Raw genomic sequence first — 21794 nt, forward strand, 5'->3', positions numbered from 1 at the left:
GCAGAGAAAAAAAATTATGCAGGCAGAGAAATCCAATTGAGTGATTAATCAGCTCTCCATTTTATGGCTTTATTTTTATGCTAACACATTTGCTCTCTGAAAAGTGTCCACAAAGCCAAGTCTCTGATTAACACCTTTGTAGGAATGGTTTTTCACCTATTACTGATTAAAACTTGCTTCATTGGAAAGGCAGCAAGATGCATCCTCATTACAATGTCCACTGAAATAATACAGGTTGACACCAGGAAACATAAACCTCACTGCATCCTTGCTGCTTTCTCAAGTGGGAATCTGTTTAATGTGAAAACCAGGTGATATCTAATCAGCACACAGGTAAGAAGTTAAGAAAATCTTTCTTTAAGGGTGAAGATGTTTCTCACAAAATCGTTGCCCCAATGCATCATTGAAATTCAAGCTGGAAAGATGATTTTGAAATATCAATTGTACATTTTGCATTGCTCTTCTGGTGACAATGTAGCTTGTTTTTGTCAATTACCATTTCAGTAATAGGGTAAAGAAAATTAAGTGGATTTCTGAAAGAAAACAATGCTGTCAATATGCTATTAAAACAAATTAAAATGTTAAAAGTTATTGTACTTTAGGTAAAAATAAAAGAGTCAAAATATCAATCCCAGTTTTGGAAGAATTTAATTAACAAAAAAATAAGTGCACATAGCAGAGGATGGTTTCGATCCATCGACCTCTGGGTTATGGGCCCAGCACGCTTCCGCTGCGCCACTCTGCTGCTCATGTAAGTTTAAGAGATCCTGAAGTACTCCTTCATCATGTGAAAGTACCAATGTGTTTCTTCATTGGTCAATGGAAGAAAAATCTTGCAAAACTCTCCAGATTATTGCCTTTTTAACCTTTTTCTAGGAAACTTTCTAGATGAATGCTTTTTAGCCTTTGTCAGTACATGCTTTTGCAAGCTATCTCTGTGGTGCAATCGGTAAGCGCATTCTGCTGTTAACCTAAAGGTTGGTGGTTCAATCCCACCCAGGAATGTTATTGACCGTGTGATCAAATTTTGGTGATCTTTAAGTAGACAAGTCAAAATTTCAAACCACCTCTTATAGTGTAGGGTACCTGGCCTTCTCTGATGCAATCAGAGTCAGATTTGATGAAGTCATTTTATAAAAAAACAGAAAGCACAATTTAGCATGGGGTTGCAGAGAAAAAAAATTATGCAGGCAGAGAAATCCAATTGAGTGATTAATCAGCTCTCCATTTTATGGCTTTATTTTTATGCTAACACATTTGCTCTCTGAAAAGTGTCCACAAAGCCAAGTCTCTGATTAACACCTTTGTAGGAATGGTTTTTCACCTATTACTGATTAAAACTTGCTTCATTGGAAAGGCAGCAAGATGCATCCTCATTACAATGTCCACTGAAATAATACAGGTTGACACCAGGAAACATAAACCTCACTGCATCCTTGCTGCTTTCTCAAGTGGGAATCTGTTTAATGTGAAAACCAGGTGATATCTAATCAGCACACAGGTAAGAAGTTAAGAAAATCTTTCTTTAAGGGTGAAGATGTTTCTCACAAAATCGTTGCCCCAATGCATCATTGAAATTCAAGCTGGAAAGATGATTTTGAAATATCAATTGTACATTTTGCATTGCTCTTCTGGTGACAATGTAGCTTGTTTTTGTCAATTACCATTTCAGTAATAGGGTAAAGAAAATTAAGTGGATTTCTGAAAGAAAACAATGCTGTCAATATACTATTAAAACAAATTAAAATGTTAAAAGTTATTGTACTTTAAGTAAAAATAAAAGAGTCAAAATATCAATCCCAGTTTTGGAAGAATTTAATTAACCAAAAAATAAGTGCACATAGCAGAGGATGGTTTCGATCCATCGACCTCTGGGTTATGGGCCCAGCACGCTTCCGCTGCGCCACTCTGCTGCTCATGTTAGTGTCAGAGATCCTGAAGTACTTACTCATTATGTGAAAGTACCAATGTGTTTCTTCGTTGGTCAATGGAAGAAAAATCTTGCAAAACTCTCCAGATTATTGCCTTTTTAACCTTTTTCTAGGAAACTTTCTAGATGAATGCTTTTTAGCCTTTGTCAGTACATGCTTTTGCAAGCTGTCTCTGTGGTGCAATCGGTAAGCGCATTCGGCTGTTAACCTAAAGGTTGGTGGTTCAATCCTACCCAGGAATGTAATTGACCGTGTGATCAAATTTTGGTGATCTTTAAGTAGACAAGTCAAAATTTCAAACCACCTCTTATAGTGTAGGGTACCTGGCCTTCTCTGATGCAATCAGAGTCAGATTTGATGAAGTCATTTTATAAAAAACAGAAAGCACAATTTAGCATGGGGTTGCAGAGAAAAAAAATTATGCAGGCAGAGAAATCCAATTGAGTGATTAATCAGCTCTCCATTTTATGGCTTTATTTTTATGCTAACACATTTGCTCTCTGAAAAGTGTCCACAAAGCCAAGTCTCTGATTAACACCTTTGTAGGAATGGTTTTTCACCTATTACTGATTAAAACTTGCTTCATTGGAAAGGCAGCAAGATGCATCCTCATTACAATGTCCACTGAAATAATACAGGTTGACACCAGGAAACATAAACCTAACTGCATCCTTGCTGCTTTCTCAAGTGGGAATCTGTTTAATGTGAAAACCAGGTGATATCTAATCAGCACACAGGTAAGAAGTTAAGAAAATCTTTCTTTAAGGGTGAAGATGTTTCTCACAAAATCGTTGCCCCAATGCATCATTGAAATTCAAGCTGGAAAGATGATTTTGAAATATCAATTGTACATTTTGCATTGCTCTTCTGGTGACAATGTAGCTTGTTTTTGTCAATTACCATTTCAGTAATACGGTAAAGAAAATTAAGTGGATTTCTGAAAGAAAACAATGCTGTCAATATACTATTAAAACAAATTAAAATGTTAAAAGTTACTGTACTTTAGGTAAAAATAAAAGAGTCAAAATATCAATCCCAGTTTTGGAAGAATTTAATTAACAAAAAAATAAGTGCACATAGCAGAGGATGGTTTCGATCCATCGACCTCTGCGCTATGGGCCCAGCACGCTTCCGCTGCGCCACTCTGCTGCTCATGTAAGTTTAAGAGATCCTGAAGTACTCCTTTATCATGTAAAAGTACCAATGTGTTTCTTCATTGGTCAATGGAAGAAAAATCTTGCAAAACTCTCCAGATTATTGCCTTTTTAACCTTTTTCTAGGAAACTTTCTAGATGAATGCTTTTTAGCCTTTGTCAGTACAAGCTTTTGCAAGCTGTCTCTGTGATGCAATCTGTTAGCGCGTTCGGCTGTTAACCGAAAGGATGGTGGTTTAATCCCACCCAGGGACGTAATTGACCGTGTGATCAAATTTTGGTGATCTTTAAGTAGACAAGTCAAAATTTCAAACCACCTCTTATAGTGTAGGGTATCTGGCCTTCTCTGATGCAATCAGAGTCAGATTTGATTAAGTCATTTTATAAAAAACAGGAAGCACAATTTAGCATGGGGATGCAGAGAAAAAAATTTATGCAGGCAGAGAAATCCAATTGAGTGATTAATCAGCTCTCCATTTTATGGCTTTATTTTTATGCTAACACATTTGCTCTCTGAAAAGTGTCCACAAAGCCAAGTCTCTGATTAACACCTTTGTAGGAATGTTTTTTCACCTATTACTGATTAAAACTTGCTTCATTGGAAAGGCAGCAAGATGCATCCTCATTACAATGTCCACTGAAATAATACAGGTTGACACCAGGAAACATAAACCTCACTGCATCCTTGCTGCTTTCTCAAGTGGGAATCTGTTTAATGTGAAAGCCAGGTGATATCTAATCAGCACACAGGTAAGAAGTTAAGAAAATCTTTCTTTAAGGGTGAAGATGTTTCTCACAAAATCGTTGCCCCAATGCATCATTGAAATTCAAGATGGAAAGATGATTTTGAAATATCAATTGTACATTTTGCATTGCTCTTCTGGTGACAATATAGCTTGTTTTTGTCAATTACCATTTCAGTAATAGGGTAAAGAAAATTAAGTGGATTTCTGAAAGAAAACAATGCTGTCAATATACTATTAAAACAAATTAAAATGTTAAAAGTTATTGTACTTTAAGTAAAAATAAAAGAGTCAAAATATCAATCCCAGTTTTGGAAGAATTTAATTAACCAAAAAATAAGTGCACATAGCAGAGGATGGTTTCGATCCATCGACCTCTGGGTTATGGGCCCAGCACGCTTCCGCTGCGCCACTCTGCTGCTCATGTTAGTGTCAGAGATCCTGAAGTACTTACTCATTATGTGAAAGTACCAATGTGTTTCTTCGTTGGTCAATGGAAGAAAAATCTTGCAAAACTCTCCAGATTATTGCCTTTTTAACCTTTTTCTAGGAAACTTTCTAGATGAATGCTTTTTAGCCTTTGTCAGTACATGCTTTTGCAAGCTGTCTCTGTGGTGCAATCGGTAAGCGCATTCGGCTGTTAACCTAAAGGTTGGTGGTTCAATCCCACCCAGGAATGTTATTGACCGTGTGATCAAATTTTGGTGATCTTTAAGTAGACAAGTCAAAATTTCAAACCACCTCTTATAGTGTAGGGTACCTGGCCTTCTCTGATGCAATCAGAGTCATATTTGATGAAGTCATTTTATAAAAAACAGAAAGCACAATTTAGCATGGGGTTGCAGAGAAAAAAAATTATGCAGGCAGAGAAATCCAATTGAGTGATTAATCAGCTCTCCATTTTATGGCTTTATTTTTATGCTAACACATTTGCTCTCTGAAAAGTGTCCACAAAGCCAAGTCTCTGATTAACACCTTTGTAGGAATGGTTTTTCACCTATTACTGATTAAAACTTGCTTCATTGGAAAGGCAGCAAGATGCATCCTCATTACAATGTCCACTGAAATAATACAGGTTGACACCAGGAAACATAAACCTCACTGCATCCTTGCTGCTTTCTCAAGTGGGAATCTGTTTAATGTGAAAACCAGGTGATATCTAATCAGCACACAGGTAAGAAGTTAAGAAAATCTTTCTTTAAGGGTGAAGATGTTTCTCACAAAATCGTTGCCCCAATGCATCATTGAAATTCAAGCTGGAAAGATGATTTTGAAATATCAATTGTACATTTTGCATTGCTCTTCTGGTGACAATGTAGCTTGTTTTTGTCAATTACCATTTCAGTAATAGGGTAAAGAAAATTAAGTGGATTTCTGAAAGAAAACAATGCTGTCAATATGCTATTAAAACAAATTAAAATGTTAAAAGTTATTGTACTTTAGGTAAAAATAAAAGAGTCAAAATATCAATCCCAGTTTTGGAAGAATTTAATTAACAAAAAAATAAGTGCACATAGCAGAGGATGGTTTCGATCCATCGACCTCTGGGTTATGGGCCCAGCACGCTTCCGCTGCGCCACTCTGCTGCTCATGTAAGTTTAAGAGATCCTGAAGTACTCCTTCATCATGTGAAAGTACCAATGTGTTTCTTCATTGGTCAATGGAAGAAAAATCTTGCAAAACTCTCCAGATTATTGCCTTTTTAACCTTTTTCTAGGAAACTTTCTAGATGAATGCTTTTTAGCCTTTGTCAGTACAAGCTTTTGCAAGCTGTCTCTGTGGTGCAATCTGTTAGCGCATTCGGCTGTTAACCGAAAGGTTGGTGGTTTAATCCCACCCAGGGACGTAATTGACTGTGTGATCAAATTTTGGTGATCTTTAAGTAGACAAGTCAAAATTTCAAACCACCTCTTATAGTGTAGGGTATCTGGCCTTCTCTGATGCAATCAGAGTCAGATTTGATTAAGTCATTTTATAAAAAACAGGAAGCACAATTTAGCATGGGGATGCAGAGAAAAAAAATTATGCAGGCAGAGAAATCCAATTGAGTGATTAATCAGCTCTCCATTTTATGGCTTTATTTTTATGCTAACACATTTGCTCTCTGAAAAGTGTCCACAAAGCCAAGTCTCTGATTAACACCTTTGTAGGAATGGTTTTTCACCTATTACTGATTAAAACTTGCTTCATTGGAAAGGCAGCAAGATGCATCCTCATTACAATGTCCACTGAAATAATACAGGTTGACACCAGGAAACATAAACCTCACTGCATCCTTGCTGCTTTCTCAAGTGGGAATCTGTTTAATGTGAAAGCCAGGTGATATCTAATCAGCACACAGGTAAGAAGTTAAGAAAATCTTTCTTTAAGGGTGAAGATGTTTCTCACAAAATCGTTGCCCCAATGCATCATTGAAATTCAAGATGGAAAGATGATTTTGAAATATCAATTGTACATTTTGCATTGCTCTTCTGGTGACAATATAGCTTGTTTTTGTCAATTACCATTTCAGTAATAGGGTAAAGAAAATTAAGTGGATTTCTGAAAGAAAACAATGCTGTCAATATACTATTAAAACAAATTAAAATGTTAAAAGTTATTGTACTTTAAGTAAAAATAAAAGAGTCAAAATATCAATCCCAGTTTTGGAAGAATTTAATTAACCAAAAGATAAGTGCACATAGCAGAGGATGGTTTCGATCCATCGACCTCTGGGTTATGGGCCCAGCATGCTTCCGCTGCGCCACTCTGCTGCTCATGTTAGTGTCAGAGATCCTGAAGTACTTACTTATTATGTGAAAGTACCAATGTGTTTCTTCGTTGGTCAATGGAAGAAAAATCTTGCAAAACTCTCCAGATTATTGCCTTTTTAACCTTTTTCTAGGAAACTTTCTAGATGAATGCTTTTTAGCCTTTGTCAGTACATGCTTTTGCAAGCTGTCTCTGTGGTGCAATCGGTAAGCGCATTCGGCTGTTAACCTAAAGGTTGGTGGTTCAATCCCACCCAGGAATGTTATTGACCGTGTGATCAAATTTTGGTGATCTTTAAGTAGACAAGTCAAAATTTCAAACCACCTCTTATAGTGTAGGGTATCTGGCCTTCTCTGATGCAATCAGAGTCAGATTTGATTAAGTCATTTTATAAAAAACAGGAAGCACAATTTAGCATGGGGATGCAGAGAAAAAAAATTATGCAGGCAGAGAAATCCAATTGAGTGATTAATCAGCTCTCCATTTTATGGCTTTATTTTTATGCTAACACATTTGCTCTCTGAAAAGTGTCCACAAAGCCAAGTCTCTGATTAACACCTTTGTAGGAATGGTTTTTCACCTATTACTGATTAAAACTTGCTTCATTGGAAAGGCAGCAAGATGCATCCTCATTACAATGTCCTCTGAAATAATACAGGTTGACACCAGGAAACATAAACCTCACTGCATCCTTGCTGCTTTCTCAAGTGGGAATCTGTTTAATGTGAAAACCAGGTGATATCTAATCAGCACACAGGTAAGAAGTTAAGAAAATCTTTCTTTAAGGGTGAAGATGTTTCTCACAAAATCGTTGCCCCAATGCATCATTGAAATTCAAGCTGGAAAGATGATTTTGAAATATCAATTGTACATTTTGCATTGCTCTTCTGGTGACAATGTAGCTTGTTTTTGTCAATTACCATTTCAGTAATAGGGTAAAGAAAATTAAGTGGATTTCTGAAAGAAAACAATGCTGTCAATATGCTATTAAAACAAATTAAAATGTTAAAAGTTATTGTACTTTAGGTAAAAATAAAAGAGTCAAAATATCAATCCCAGTTTTGGAAGAATTTAATTAACCAAAAAATAAGTGCACATAGCAGAGGATGGTTTCGATCCATCGACCTCTGGGTTATGGGCCCAGCACGCTTCCGCTGCGCCACTCTGCTGCTCATGTAAGTTTAAGAGATCCTGAAGTACTCCTTCATCATGTGAAAGTACCAATGTGTTTCTTCATTGGTCAATGGAAGAAAAATCTTGCAAAACTCTCCAGATTATTGCCTTTTTAACCTTTTTCTAGGAAACTTTCTAGATGAATGCTTTTTAGCCTTTGTCAGTACAAGCTTTTGCAAGCTGTCTCTGTGGTGCAATCTGTTAGCGCGTTCGGCTGTTAACCGAAAGGTTGGTGGTTTAATCCCACCCAGGGACGTTATTGACCGTGTGATCAAATTTTGGTGATCTTTAAGTAGACAAGTCAAAATTTCAAACCACCTCTTATAGTGTAGGGTATCTGGCCTTCTCTGATGCAATCAGAGTCAGATTTGATTAAGTCATTTTATAAAAAACAGGAAGCACAATTTAGCATGGGGATGCAGAGAAAAAAAATTATGCAGGCAGAGAAATCCAATTGAGTGATTAATCAGCTCTCCATTTTATGGCTTTATTTTTATGCTAACACATTTGCTCTCTGAAAAGTGTCCACAAAGCCAAGTCTCTGATTAACACCTTTGTAGGAATGGTTTTTCACCTATTACTGATTAAAACTTGCTTCATTGGAAAGGCAGCAAGATGCATCCTCATTACAATGTCCACTGAAATAATACAGGTTGACACCAGGAAACATAAACCTCACTGCATCCTTGCTGCTTTCTCAAGTGGGAATCTGTTTAATGTAAAAGCCAGGTGATATCTAATCAGCACACAGGTAAGAAGTTAAGAAAATCTTTCTTTAAGGGTGAAGATGTTTCTCACAAAATCGTTGCCCCAATGCATCATTGAAATTCAAGATGGAAAGATGATTTTGAAATATCAATTGTACATTTTGCATTGCTCTTCTGGTGACAATATAGCTTGTTTTTGTCAATTACCATTTCAGTAATAGGGTAAAGAAAATTAAGTGGATTTCTGAAAGAAAACAATGCTGTCAATATACTATTAAAACAAATTAAAATGTTAAAAGTTATTGTACTTTAAGTAAAAATAAAAGAGTCAAAATATCAATCCCAGTTTTGGAAGAATTTAATTAACCAAAAAATAAGTGCACATAGCAGAGGATGGTTTCGATCCATCGACCTCTGGGTTATGGGCCCAGCACGCTTCCGCTGCGCCACTCTGCTGCTCATGTTAGTGTCAGAGATCCTGAAGTACTTACTCATTATGTGAAAGTACCAATGTGTTTCTTCGTTGGTCAATGGAAGAAAAATCTTGCAAAACTCTCCAGATTATTGCCTTTTTAACCTTTTTCTAGGAAACTTTCTAGATGAATGCTTTTTAGCCTTTGTCAGTACATGCTTTTGCAAGCTATCTCTGTGGTGCAATCGGTAAGCGCATTCTGCTGTTAACCTAAAGGTTGGTGGTTCAATCCCACCCAGGAATGTTATTGACCGTGTGATCAAATTTTGGTGATCTTTAAGTAGACAAGTCAAAATTTCAAACCACCTCTTATAGTGTAGGGTACCTGGCCTTCTCTGATGCAATCAGAGTCAGATTTGATGAAGTCATTTTATAAAAAAACAGAAAGCACAATTTAGCATGGGGTTGCAGAGAAAAAAAATTATGCAGGCAGAGAAATCCAATTGAGTGATTAATCAGCTCTCCATTTTATGGCTTTATTTTTATGCTAACACATTTGCTCTCTGAAAAGTGTCCACAAAGCCAAGTCTCTGATTAACACCTTTGTAGGAATGGTTTTTCACCTATTACTGATTAAAACTTGCTTCATTGGAAAGGCAGCAAGATGCATCCTCATTACAATGTCCACTGAAATAATACAGGTTGACACCAGGAAACATAAACCTCACTGCATCCTTGCTGCTTTCTCAAGTGGGAATCTGTTTAATGTGAAAACCAGGTGATATCTAATCAGCACACAGGTAAGAAGTTAAGAAAATCTTTCTTTAAGGGTGAAGATGTTTCTCACAAAATCGTTGCCCCAATGCATCATTGAAATTCAAGCTGGAAAGATGATTTTGAAATATCAATTGTACATTTTGCATTGCTCTTCTGGTGACAATGTAGCTTGTTTTTGTCAATTACCATTTCAGTAATAGGGTAAAGAAAATTAAGTGGATTTCTGAAAGAAAACAATGCTGTCAATATGCTATTAAAACAAATTAAAATGTTAAAAGTTATTGTACTTTAGGTAAAAATAAAAGAGTCAAAATATCAATCCCAGTTTTGGAAGAATTTAATTAACAAAAAAATAAGTGCACATAGCAGAGGATGGTTTCGATCCATCGACCTCTGGGTTATGGGCCCAGCACGCTTCCGCTGCGCCACTCTGCTGCTCATGTAAGTTTAAGAGATCCTGAAGTACTCCTTCATCATGTAAAAGTACCAATGTGTTTCTTCATTGGTCAATGGAAGAAAAATCTTGCAAAACTCTCCAGATTATTGCCTTTTTAACCTTTTTCTAGGAAACTTTCTAGATGAATGCTTTTTAGCCTTTGTCAGTACAAGCTTTTGCAAGCTGTCTCTGTGATGCAATCTGTTAGCGCGTTCAGCTGTTAACCGAAAGGATGGTGGTTTAATCCCACCCAGGGACGTTATTGACCGTGTGATCAAATTTTGGTGATCTTTAAGTAGACAAGTCAAAATTTCAAACCACCTCTTATAGTGTAGGGTATCTGGCCTTCTCTGATGCAATCAGAGTCAGATTTGATTAAGTCATTTTATAAAAAACAGGAAGCACAATTTAGCATGGGGATGCAGAGAAAAAAAAATTATGCAGGCAGAGAAATCCAATTGAGTGATTAATCAGCTCTCCATTTTATGGCTTTATTTTTATGCTAACACATTTGCTCTCTGAAAAGTGTCCACAAAGCCAAGTCTCTGATTAACACCTTTGTAGGAATGGTTTTTCACCTATTACTGATTAAAACTTGCTTCATTGGAAAGGCAGCAAGATGCATCCTCATTACAATGTCCACTGAAATAATACAGGTTGACACCAGGAAACATAAACCTCACTGCATCCTTGCTGCTTTCTCAAGTGGGAATCTGTTTAATGTGAAAGCCAGGTGATATCTAATCAGCACACAGGTAAGAAGTTAAGAAAATCTTTCTTTAAGGGTGAAGATGTTTCTCACAAAATCGTTGCCCCAATGCATCATTGAAATTCAAGATGGAAAGATGATTTTGAAATATCAATTGTACATTTTGCATTGCTCTTCTGGTGACAATATAGCTTGTTTTTGTCAATTACCATTTCAGTAATAGGGTAAAGAAAATTAAGTGGATTTCTGAAAGAAAACAATGCTGTCAATATACTATTAAAACAAATTAAAATGTTAAAAGTTATTGTACTTTAAGTAAAAATAAAAGAGTCAAAATATCAATCCCAGTTTTGGAAGAATTTAATTAACCAAAAAATAAGTGCACATAGCAGAGGATGGTTTCGATCCATCGACCTCTGGGTTATGGGCCCAGCACGCTTCCGCTACGCCACTCTGCTGCTCATGTTAGTGTCAGAGATCCTGAAGTACTTACTCATTATGTGAAAGTACCAATGTGTTTCTTCGTTGGTCAATGGAAGAAAAATCTTGCAAAACTCTCCAGATTATTGCCTTTTTAACCTTTTTCTAGGAAACTTTCTAGATGAATGCTTTTTAGCCTTTGTCAGTACATGCTTTTGCAAGCTGTCTCTGTGGTGCAATCGGTAAGCGCATTCGGCTGTTAACCTAAAGGTTGGTGGTTCAATCCCACCCAGGGATGTTATTGACCGTGTGATCAAATTTTGGTGATCTTTTAGTAGACAAGTCAAAATTTCAAACCACCTCTTATAGTGTAGGGTATCTGACCTTCTCTGATGCAATCAGAGTCAGATTTGATGAAGTCATTTTATAAAAAACAGAAAGCACAATTTAGCATGGGGTTGCAGAGAAAAAAAATTATGCAGGCAGAGAAATCCAATTGAGTGATTAATCAGCTCTCCATTTTATGGCTTTATTTTTATGCTAACACATTTGCTCTCTGAAAAGTGTCCACAAAGCCAAGTCTCTGATTAACACCTTTGTAGGAATGGTTTTTCACCTATTACTGATTAAAACTTGCTTCATTGGAAAGGCAGCAAGATGCATCCTCATTACAATGTCCACTGAAATAATACAGGTTGACACCAGGAAACATAAACCTCACTGCATCCTTGCTGCTTTCTCAAGTGGGAATCTGTTTAATGTGAAAACCAGGTGATATCTAATCAGCACACAGGTAAGAAGTTAAGAAAATCTTTCTTTAAGGGTGAAGATGTTTCTCACAAAATCGTTGCCCCAATGCATCATTGAAATTCAAGCTGGAAAGATGATTTTGAAATATCAATTGTACATTTTGCATTGCTCTTCTGGTGACAATGTAGCTTGTTTTTGTCAATTACCATTTCAGTAATAGGGTAAAGAAAATTAAGTGGATTTCTGAAAGAAAACAATGCTGTCAATATGCTATTAAAACAAATTAAAATGTTAAAAGTTATTGTACTTTAGGTAAAAATAAAAGAGTCAAAATATCAATCCCAGTTTTGGAAGAATTTAATTAACAAAAAAATAAGTACACATAGCAGAGGATGGTTTCAATCCATCGACCTCTGGGTTATGGGCCCAGCACGCTTCCGCTGCGCCACTCTGCTGCTCATGTAAGTTTAAGAGATCCTGAAGTACTCCTTCATCATGTGAAAGTACCAATGTGTTTCTTCATTGGTCAATGGAAGAAAAATCTTGCAAAACTCTCCAGATTATTGCCTTTTTAACCTTTTTCTAGGAAACTTTCTAGATGAATGCTTTTTAGCCTTTGTCAGTACAAGCTTTTGCAAGCTGTCTCTGTGGTGCAATCTGTTAGCGCGTTCGGCTGTTAACCGAAAGGTTGGTGGTTTAATCCCACCCAGGGACGTAATTGACCGTGTGATCAAATTTTGGTGATCTTTAAGTAGACAAGTCAAAATTTCAAACCACCTCTTATAGTGTAGGGTATCTGGCCTTCTCTGATGCAATCAGAGTCAGATTTGATTAAGTCATTTTATAAAAAACAGGAAGCACAATTTAGCATGGGGATGCAGAGAAAAAAAATTATGCAGGCAGAGAAATCCAATTGAGTGATTAATCAGCTCTCCATTTTATGGCTTTATTTTTATGCTAACACATTTGCTCTCTGAAAAGTGTCCACAAAGCCAAGTCTCTGATTAACACCTTTGTAGGAATGGTTTTTCACCTATTACTGATTAAAACTTGCTTCATTGGAAAGGCAGCAAGATGCATCCTCATTACAATGTCCACTGAAATAATACAGGTTGACACCAGGAAACATAAACCTCACTGCATCCTTGCTGCTTTCTCAAGTGGTAATCTGTTTAATGTGAAAGCCAGGTGATATCTAATCAGCACACAGGTAAGAAGTTAAGAAAATCTTTCTTTAAGGGTGAAGATGTTTCTCACAAAATCGTTGCCCCAATGCATCATTGAAATTCAAGATGGAAAGATGATTTTGAAATATCAATTGTACATTTTGCATTGCTCTTCTGGTGACAATATAGCTTGTTTTTGTCAATTACCATTTCAGTAATAGGGTAAAGAAAATTAAGTGGATTTCTGAAAGAAAACAATGCTGTCAATATACTATTAAAACAAATTAAAATGTTAAAAGTTATTGTACTTTAAGTAAAAATAAAAGAGTCAAAATATCAATCCCAGTTTTGGAAGAATTTAATTAACCAAAAAATAAGTGCACATAGCAGAGGATGGTTTCGATCCATCGACCTCTGGGTTATGGGCCCAGCACGCTTCCGCTGCGCCACTGTGCTGCTCATGTTAGTGTCAGAGATCCTGAAGTACTTACTCATTATGTGAAAGTACCAATGTGTTTCTTCGTTGGTCAATGGAAGAAAAATCTTGCAAAACTCTCCAGATTATTGCCTTTTTAACCTTTTTCTAGGAAACTTTCTAGATGAATGATTTTTAGCCTTTGTCAGTACAAGCTTTTGCAAGCTGTCTCTGTGGTGCAATCTGTTAGCGCGTTCGGCTGTTAACCTAAAGGTTGGTGGTTCAATCCCACCCAGGAATGTTATTGACCGTGTGATCAAATTTTGGTGATCTTTAAGTAGACAAGTCAAAATTTCAAACCACCTCTTATAGTGTAGGGTATCTGGCCTTCTCTGATGCAACCAGAGTCAGATTTGATTAAGTCATTTTATAAAAAACAGGAAGCACAAATTAGCATGGGGTTGCAGAGAAAAAAAATTATGCAGGCAGAGAAATCCAATTGAGTGATTAATCAGCTCTCCATTTTATGGCTTTATTTTTATGCTAACACATTTGCTCTCTGAAAAGTGTCCACAAAGCCAAGTCTCTGATTAACACCTTTGTAGGAATGGTTTTTCACCTATTACTGATTAAAACTTGCTTCATTGGAAAGGCAGCAAGATGCATCCTCATTACAATGTCCACTGAAATAATACAGGTTGACACCAGGAAACATAAACCTCACTGCATCCTTGCTGCTTTCTCAAGTGGGAATCTGTTTAATGTGAAAACCAGGTGATATCTAATCAGCACACAGGTAAGAAGTTAAGAAAATCTTTCTTTAAGGGTGAAGATGTTTCTCACAAAATCGTTGCCCCAATGCATCATTGAAATTCAAGCTGGAAAGATGATTTTGAAATATCAATTGTACATTTTGCATTGCTCTTCTGGTGACAATATAGCTTGTTTTTGTCAATTACCATTTCAGTAATAGAGTAAAGAAAATTAAGTGGATTTCTGAAAGAAAACAATGCTGTCAATATACTATTAAAACAAATTAAAATGTTAAAAGTTATTGTACTTTAAGTAAAAATAAAAGAGTCAAAATATCAATCCCAGTTTTGGAAGAATTTAATTAACCAAAAAATAAGTGCACATAGCAGAGGATGGTTTCGATCCATCGACCTCTGGGTTATGGGCCCAGCACGCTTCCGCTGCGCCACTCTGCTGCTCATGTTAGTGTCAGAGATCCTGAAGTACTCACTCATTATGTGAAAGTACCAATGTGTTTCTTCGTTGGTCAATGGAAGAAAAATCTTGCAAAACTCTCCAGACTATTGCCTTTTTAACCTTTTTCTAGGAAACTTTCTAGATGAATGCTTTTTAGCCTTTGTCAGTACATGCTTTTGCAAGCTGTCTCTGTGGCGCAATCGGTAAGCGCATTCGACTGTTAACCTAAAGGTTGGTGGTTCAATCCCACCCAGGAATGTTATTGACCGTGTGATCAAATTTTGGTGATCTTTAAGTAGACAAGTCAAAATTTCAAACCACCTCTTATAGTGTAGGGTACCTGGCCTTCTCTGATGCAATCAGAGTCAGATTTGATGAAGTCATTTTATAAAAAACAGGAAGCACAATTTAGCATGGGGTTGCAGAGAAAAAAATTATGCAGGCAGAGAAATCCAATTGAGTGATTAATCAGCTCTCCATTTTATGGCTTTATTTTTATGCTAACACATTTGCTCTCTGAAAAGTGTCCACAAAGCCAAGTCTCTGATTAACACCTTTGTAGGAATGGTTTTTCACCTATTACTGATTAAAACTTGCTTCATTGGAAAGGCAGCAAGATGCATCCTCATTACAATGTCCACTGAAATAATACAGGTTGACACCAGGAAACATAAACCTAACTGCATCCTTGCTGCTTTCTCAAGTGGGAATCTGTTTAATGTGAAAACCAGGTGATATCTAATCAGCACACAGGTAAGAAGTTAAGAAAATCTTTCTTTAAGGGTGAAGATGTTTCTCACAAAATCGTTGCCCCAATGCATCATTGAAATTCAAGCTGGAAAGATGATTTTGAAATATCAATTGTACATTTTGCATTGCTCTTCTGGTGACAATGTAGCTTGTTTTTGTCAATTACCATTTCAGTAATAGGGTAAAGAAAATTAAGTGGATTTCTGAAAGAAAACAATGCTGTCAATATACTATTAAAACAAATTAAAATGTTAAAAGTTACTGTACTTTAGGTAAAAATAAAAGAGTCAAAATATCAATCCCAGTTTTGGAAGAATTTAATTAACAAAAAAATAAGTGCACATAGCAGAGGATGGTTTCGATCCATCGACCTCTGGGTTATGGGCCCAGCACGCTTCCGCTGCGCCACTCTGCTGCTCATGTAAGTTTAAGAGATCCTGAAGTACTCCTTCATCATGTGAAAGTACCAATGTGTTTCTTCATTGGTCAATGGAAGAAAAATCTTGCAAAACTCTCCAGATTATTGCCTTTTTAACCTTTTTCTAGGAAACTTTCTAGATGAATGCTTTTTAGCCTTTGTCAGTACATGCTTTTGCAAGCTGTCTCTGTGGCGCAATCGGTAAGCGCATTCGGCTGTTAACCTAAAGGCTGGTGGTTCAATCCCACCCAGGAATGTTATTGACCGTGTGATCAAATTTTGGTGATCTTTAAGTAGACAAGTCAAAATTTCAAACCACCTCTTATAGTGTAGGGTACCTGGCCTTCTCTGATGCAATCAGAGTCAGATTTGATGAAGTCATTTTATAAAAAACAGGAAGCACAATTTAGCATGGGGTTGCAGAGAAAAAAAATTATGCAGGCAGAGAAATCCAATTGAGTGATTAATCAGCTCTCCATTTTATGGCTTTATTTTTATGCTAACACATTTGCTCTCTGAAAAGTGTCCACAAAGCCAAGTCTCTGATTAACACCTTTGTAGGAATGGTTTTTCACCTATTACTGATTAAAACTTGCTTCATTGGAAAGGCAGCAAGATGCATCCTCATTACAATGTCCACTGAAATAATACAGGTTGACACCAGGAAACATAAACCTAACTGCATCCTTGCTGCTTTCTCAAGTGGGAATCTGTTTAATGTGAAAACCAGGTGATATCTAATCAGCACACAGGTAAGAAGTTAAGAAAATCTTTCTTTAAGGGTGAAGATGTTTCTCACAAAATCGTTGCCCCAATGCATCATTGAAATTCAAGCTGGAAAGATGATTTTGAAATATCAATTGTACATTTTGCATTGCTCTTCTGGTGACAATGTAGCTTGTTTTTGTCAATTACCATTTCAGTAATACGGTAAAGAAAATTAAGTGGATTTCTGAAAGAAAACAATGCTGTCAATATACTATTAAAACAAATTAAAATGTTAAAAGTTACTGTACTTTAGGTAAAAATAAAAGAGTCAAAATATCAATCCCAGTTTTGGAAGAATTTAATTAACAAAAAAATAAGTGCACATAGCAGAGGATGGTTTCGATCCATCGACCTCTGGGTTATGGGCCCAGCACGCTTCCGCTGCGCCACTCTGCTGCTCATGTAAGTTTAAGAGATCCTGAAGTACTCCTTCATCATGTGAAAGTACCAATGTGTTTCTTCATTGGTCAATGGAAGAAAAATCTTGCAAAACTCTCCAGATTATTGCCTTTTTAACCTTTTTCTAGGAAACTTTCTAGATGAATGCTTTTTAGCCTTTGTCAGTACAAGCTTTTGCAAGCTGTCTCTGTGGTGCAATCTGTTAGCGCGTTCGGCTGTTAACCGAAAGGTTGGTGGTTTAATCCCACCCAGGGACGTAATTGACCGTGTGATCAAATTTTGGTGATCTTTAAGTAGACAAGTCAAAATTTCAAACCACCTCTTATAGTGTAGGGTATCTGGCCTTCTCTGATGCAATCAGAGTCAGATTTGATTAAGTCATTTTATAAAAAACAGGAAGCACAATTTAGCATGGGGATGCAGAGAAAAAAAATTATGCAGGCAGAGAAATCCAATTGAGTGATTAATCAGCTCTCCATTTTATGGCTTTATTTTTATGCTAACACATTTGCTCTCTGAAAAGTGTCCACAAAGCCAAGTCTCTGATTAACACCTTTGTAGGAATGGTTTTTCACCTATTACTGATTAAAACTTGCTTCATTGGAAAGGCAGCAAGATGCATCCTCATTACAATGTCCACTGAAATAATACAGGTTGACACCAGGAAACATAAACCTCACTGCATCCTTGCTGCTTTCTCAAGTGGGAATCTGTTTAATGTGAAAGCCAGGTGATATCTAATCAGCACACAGGTAAGAAGTTAAGAAAATCTTTCTTTAAGGGTGAAGATGTTTCTCACAAAATCGTTGCCCCAATGCATCATTGAAATTCAAGATGGAAAGATGATTTTGAAATATCAATTGTACATTTTGCATTGCTCTTCTGGTGACAATATAGCTTGTTTTTGTCAATTACCATTTCAGTAATAGGGTAAAGAAAATTAAGTGGATTTCTGAAAGAAAACAATGCTGTCAATATACTATTAAAACAAATTAAAATGTTAAAAGTTATTGTACTTTAAGTAAAAATAAAAGAGTCAAAATATCAATCCCAGTTTTGGAAGAATTTAATTAACCAAAAAATAAGTGCACATAGCAGAGGATGGTTTCGATCCATCGACCTCTGGGTTATGGGCCCAGCACGCTTCCGCTGCGCCACTGTGCTGCTCATGTTAGTGTCAGAGATCCTGAAGTACTTACTCATTATGTGAAAGTACCAATGTGTTTCTTCGTTGGTCAATGGAAGAAAAATCTTGCAAAACTCTCCAGATTATTGCCTTTTTAACCTTTTTCTAGGAAACTTTCTAGATGAATGCTTTTTAGCCTTTGTCAGTACAAGCTTTTGCAAGCTGTCTCTGTGGTGCAATCTGTTAGCGCGTTCGGCTGTTAACCTAAAGGTTGGTGGTTCAATCCCACCCAGGAATGTTATTGACCGTGTGATCAAATTTTGGTGATCTTTAAGTAGACAAGTCAAAATTTCAAACCACCTCTTATAGTGTAGGGTATCTGGCCTTCTCTGATGCAACCAGAGTCAGATTTGATTAAGTCATTTTATAAAAAACAGGAAGCACAATTTAGCATGGGGTTGCAGAGAAAAAAAATTATGCAGGCAGAGAAATCCAATTGAGTGATTAATCAGCTCTCCATTTTATGGCTTTATTTTTATGCTAACACATTTGCTCTCTGAAAAGTGTCCACAAAGCCAAGTCTCTGATTAACACCTTTGTAGGAATGGTTTTTCACCTATTACTGATTAAAACTTGCTTCATTGGAAAGGCAGCAAGATGCATCCTCATTACAATGTCCACTGAAATAATACAGGTTGACACCAGGAAACATAAACCTCACTGCATCCTTGCTGCTTTCTCAAGTGGGAATCTGTTTAATGTGAAAACCAGGTGATATCTAATCAGCACACAGGTAAGAAGTTAAGAAAATCTTTCTTTAAGGGTGAAGATGTTTCTCACAAAATCGTTGCCCCAATGCATCATTGAAATTCAAGCTGGAAAGATGATTTTGAAATATCAATTGTACATTTTGCATTGCTCTTCTGGTGACAATATAGCTTGTTTTTGTCAATTACCATTTCAGTAATAGAGTAAAGAAAATTAAGTGGATTTCTTTAAGAAAACAATGCTGTCAATATACTATTAAAACAAATTAAAATGTTAAAAGTTATTGTACTTTAAGTAAAAATAAAAGAGTCAAAATATCAATCCCAGTTTTGGAAGAATTTAATTAACCAAAAAATAAGTGCACATAGCAGAGGATGGTTTCGATCCATCGACCTCTGGGTTATGGGCCCAGCACGCTTCCGCTGCGCCACTCTGCTGCTCATGTTAGTGTCAGAGATCCTGAAGTACTCACTCATTATGTGAAAGTACCAATGTGTTTCTTAGTTGGTCAATGGAAGAAAAATCTTGCAAAACTCTCCAGACTATTGCCTTTTTAACCTTTTTCTAGGAAACTTTCTAGATGAATGCTTTTTAGCCTTTGTCAGTACATGCTTTTGCAAGCTGTCTCTGTGGCGCAATCGGTAAGCGCATTCGGCTGTTAACCTAAAGGTTGGTGGTTCAATCCCACCCAGGAATGTTATTGACCGTGTGATCAAATTTTGGTGATCTTTAAGTAGACAAGTCAAAATTTCAAACCACCTCTTATAGTGTAGGGTACCTGGCCTTCTCTGATGCAATCAGAGTCAGATTTGATTAAGTCATTTTATAAAAAACAGGAAGCACAATTTAGCATGGGGTTGCAGAGAAAAAAATTATGCAGGCAGAGAAATCCAATTGAGTGATTAATCAGCTCTCCATTTTATGGCTTTATTTTTATGCTAACACATTTGCTCTCTGAAAAGTATCCACAAAGCCAAGTCTCTGATTAACACCTTTGTAGGAATGGTTTTTCACCTATTACTGATTAAAACTTGCTTCATTGGAAAGGCAGCAAGATGCATCCTCATTACAATGTCCACTGAAATAATACAGGTTGACACCAGGAAACATAAACCTAACTGCATCCTTGCTGCTTTCTCAAGTGGGAATCTGTTTAATGTGAAAACCAGGTGATATCTAATCAGCACACAGGTAAGAAGTTAAGAAAATCTTTCTTTAAGGGTGAAGATGTTTCTCACAAAATCGTTGCCCCAATGCATCATTGAAATTCAAGCTGGAAAGATGATTTTGAAATATCAATTGTACATTTTGCATTGCTCTTCTGGTAACAATGTAGCTTGTTTTTGTCAATTACCATTTCAGTAATAGGGTAAAGAAAATTAAGTGGATTTCTGAAAGAAAACAATGCTGTCAATATACTATTAAAACAAATTAAAATGTTAAAAGTTACTGTACTTTAGGTAAAAATAAAAGAGTCAAAATATCAATCCCAGTTTTGGAAGAATTTAATTAACAAAAAAATAAGTGCACATAGCAGAGGATGGTTTCAATCCATCGACCTCTGGGTTATGGGCCCAGCACGCTTCCGCTGCGCCACTCTGCTGCTCATGTAAGTTTAAGAGATCCTGAAGTACTCCTTCATCATGTGAAAGTACCAATGTGTTTCTTCATTGGTCAATGGAAGAAAAATCTTGCAAAACTCTCCAGATTATTGCCTTTTTAACCTTTTTCTAGGAAACTTTCTAGATGAATGCTTTTTAGCCTTTGTCAGTACATGCTTTTGCAAGCTGTCTCTGTGGCGCAATCGGTAAGCGCATTCGGCTGTTAACCTAAAGGCTGGTGGTTCAATCCCACCCAGGAATGTTATTGACCGTGTGATCAAATTTTGGTGATCTTTAAGTAGACAAGTCAAAATTTCAAACCACCTCTTATAGTGTAGGGTACCTGGCCTTCTCTGATGCAATCAGAGTCAGATTTGATGAAGTCATTTTATAAAAAAACAGGAAGCACAATTTAGCATGGGGTTGCAGAGAAAAAAAATTATGCAGGCAGAGAAATCCAATTGAGTGATTAATCAGCTCTCCATTTTATGGCTTTATTTTTATGCTAACACATTTGCTCTCTGAAAAGTGTCCACAAAGCCAAGTCTCTGATTAACACCTTTGTAGGAATGGTTTTTCACCTATTACTGATTAAAACTTGCTTCATTGGAAAGGCAGCAAGATGCATCCTCATTACAATGTCCACTGAAATAATACAGGTTGACACCAGGAAACATAAACCTAACTGCATCCTTGCTGCTTTCTCAAGTGGGAATCTGTTTAATGTGAAAACCAGGTGATATCTAATCAGCACACAGGTAAGAAGTTAAGAAAATCTTTCTTTAAGGGTGAAGATGTTTCTCACAAAATCGTTGCCCCAATGCATCATTGAAATTCAAGCTGGAAAGATGATTTTGAAATATCAATTGTACATTTTGCATTGCTCTTCTGGTGACAATGTAGCTTGTTTTTGTCAATTACCATTTCAGTAATACGGTAAAGAAAATTAAGTGGATTTCTGAAAGAAAACAATGCTGTCAATATACTATTAAAACAAATTAAAATGTTAAAAGTTACTGTACTTTAGGTAAAAATAAAAGAGTCAAAATATCAATCCCAGTTTTGGAAGAATTTAATTAACAAAAAAATAAGTGCACATAGCAGAGGATGGTTTCGATCCATCGACCTCTGGGTTATGGGCCCAGCACGCTTCCGCTGCGCCACTCTGCTGCTCATGTAAGTTTAAGAGATCCTGAAGTACTCCTTCATCA

At 36.5% G+C, this 21794-nt stretch overlaps 13 non-coding genes across 13 annotated transcripts; all 13 read right to left on the minus strand.

Annotated features, from left to right (window-relative positions):
- Positions 1–673: 673 nt before the first annotated feature.
- Positions 674–745, minus strand: TRNAM-CAU (transfer RNA methionine (anticodon CAU)). The gene has a single exon. It is a non-coding gene; the product is annotated as a tRNA-Met (tRNA).
- Positions 746–1841: 1096 nt separating this feature from the next.
- TRNAM-CAU (transfer RNA methionine (anticodon CAU)) lies at positions 1842–1913 on the minus strand. Its single transcript has one exon. It is a non-coding gene; the product is annotated as a tRNA-Met (tRNA).
- A 2262-nt stretch (positions 1914–4175) lies between these two features.
- Positions 4176–4247, minus strand: TRNAM-CAU (transfer RNA methionine (anticodon CAU)). The gene has a single exon. It is a non-coding gene; the product is annotated as a tRNA-Met (tRNA).
- Positions 4248–5342: 1095 nt separating this feature from the next.
- Positions 5343–5414, minus strand: TRNAM-CAU (transfer RNA methionine (anticodon CAU)). The gene has a single exon. It is a non-coding gene; the product is annotated as a tRNA-Met (tRNA).
- Positions 5415–7676: 2262 nt separating this feature from the next.
- On the minus strand, positions 7677–7748 carry TRNAM-CAU (transfer RNA methionine (anticodon CAU)). Its single transcript has one exon. It is a non-coding gene; the product is annotated as a tRNA-Met (tRNA).
- Positions 7749–8843: 1095 nt separating this feature from the next.
- TRNAM-CAU (transfer RNA methionine (anticodon CAU)) lies at positions 8844–8915 on the minus strand. The gene has a single exon. It is a non-coding gene; the product is annotated as a tRNA-Met (tRNA).
- Positions 8916–10011: 1096 nt separating this feature from the next.
- On the minus strand, positions 10012–10083 carry TRNAM-CAU (transfer RNA methionine (anticodon CAU)). Its single transcript has one exon. It is a non-coding gene; the product is annotated as a tRNA-Met (tRNA).
- A 1096-nt stretch (positions 10084–11179) lies between these two features.
- Positions 11180–11251, minus strand: TRNAM-CAU (transfer RNA methionine (anticodon CAU)). The gene has a single exon. It is a non-coding gene; the product is annotated as a tRNA-Met (tRNA).
- A 3429-nt stretch (positions 11252–14680) lies between these two features.
- On the minus strand, positions 14681–14752 carry TRNAM-CAU (transfer RNA methionine (anticodon CAU)). The gene has a single exon. It is a non-coding gene; the product is annotated as a tRNA-Met (tRNA).
- A 1094-nt stretch (positions 14753–15846) lies between these two features.
- TRNAM-CAU (transfer RNA methionine (anticodon CAU)) lies at positions 15847–15918 on the minus strand. Its single transcript has one exon. It is a non-coding gene; the product is annotated as a tRNA-Met (tRNA).
- Positions 15919–17013: 1095 nt separating this feature from the next.
- TRNAM-CAU (transfer RNA methionine (anticodon CAU)) lies at positions 17014–17085 on the minus strand. The gene has a single exon. It is a non-coding gene; the product is annotated as a tRNA-Met (tRNA).
- A 2262-nt stretch (positions 17086–19347) lies between these two features.
- On the minus strand, positions 19348–19419 carry TRNAM-CAU (transfer RNA methionine (anticodon CAU)). The gene has a single exon. It is a non-coding gene; the product is annotated as a tRNA-Met (tRNA).
- Positions 19420–21681: 2262 nt separating this feature from the next.
- On the minus strand, positions 21682–21753 carry TRNAM-CAU (transfer RNA methionine (anticodon CAU)). The gene has a single exon. It is a non-coding gene; the product is annotated as a tRNA-Met (tRNA).
- Positions 21754–21794: the final 41 nt, after the last annotated feature.

This window comes from Pseudophryne corroboree, chromosome 4 (genome assembly GCF_028390025.1).
Source record: "Pseudophryne corroboree isolate aPseCor3 chromosome 4, aPseCor3.hap2, whole genome shotgun sequence".
Lineage (NCBI taxonomy): Eukaryota > Metazoa > Chordata > Amphibia > Anura > Myobatrachidae > Pseudophryne > Pseudophryne corroboree.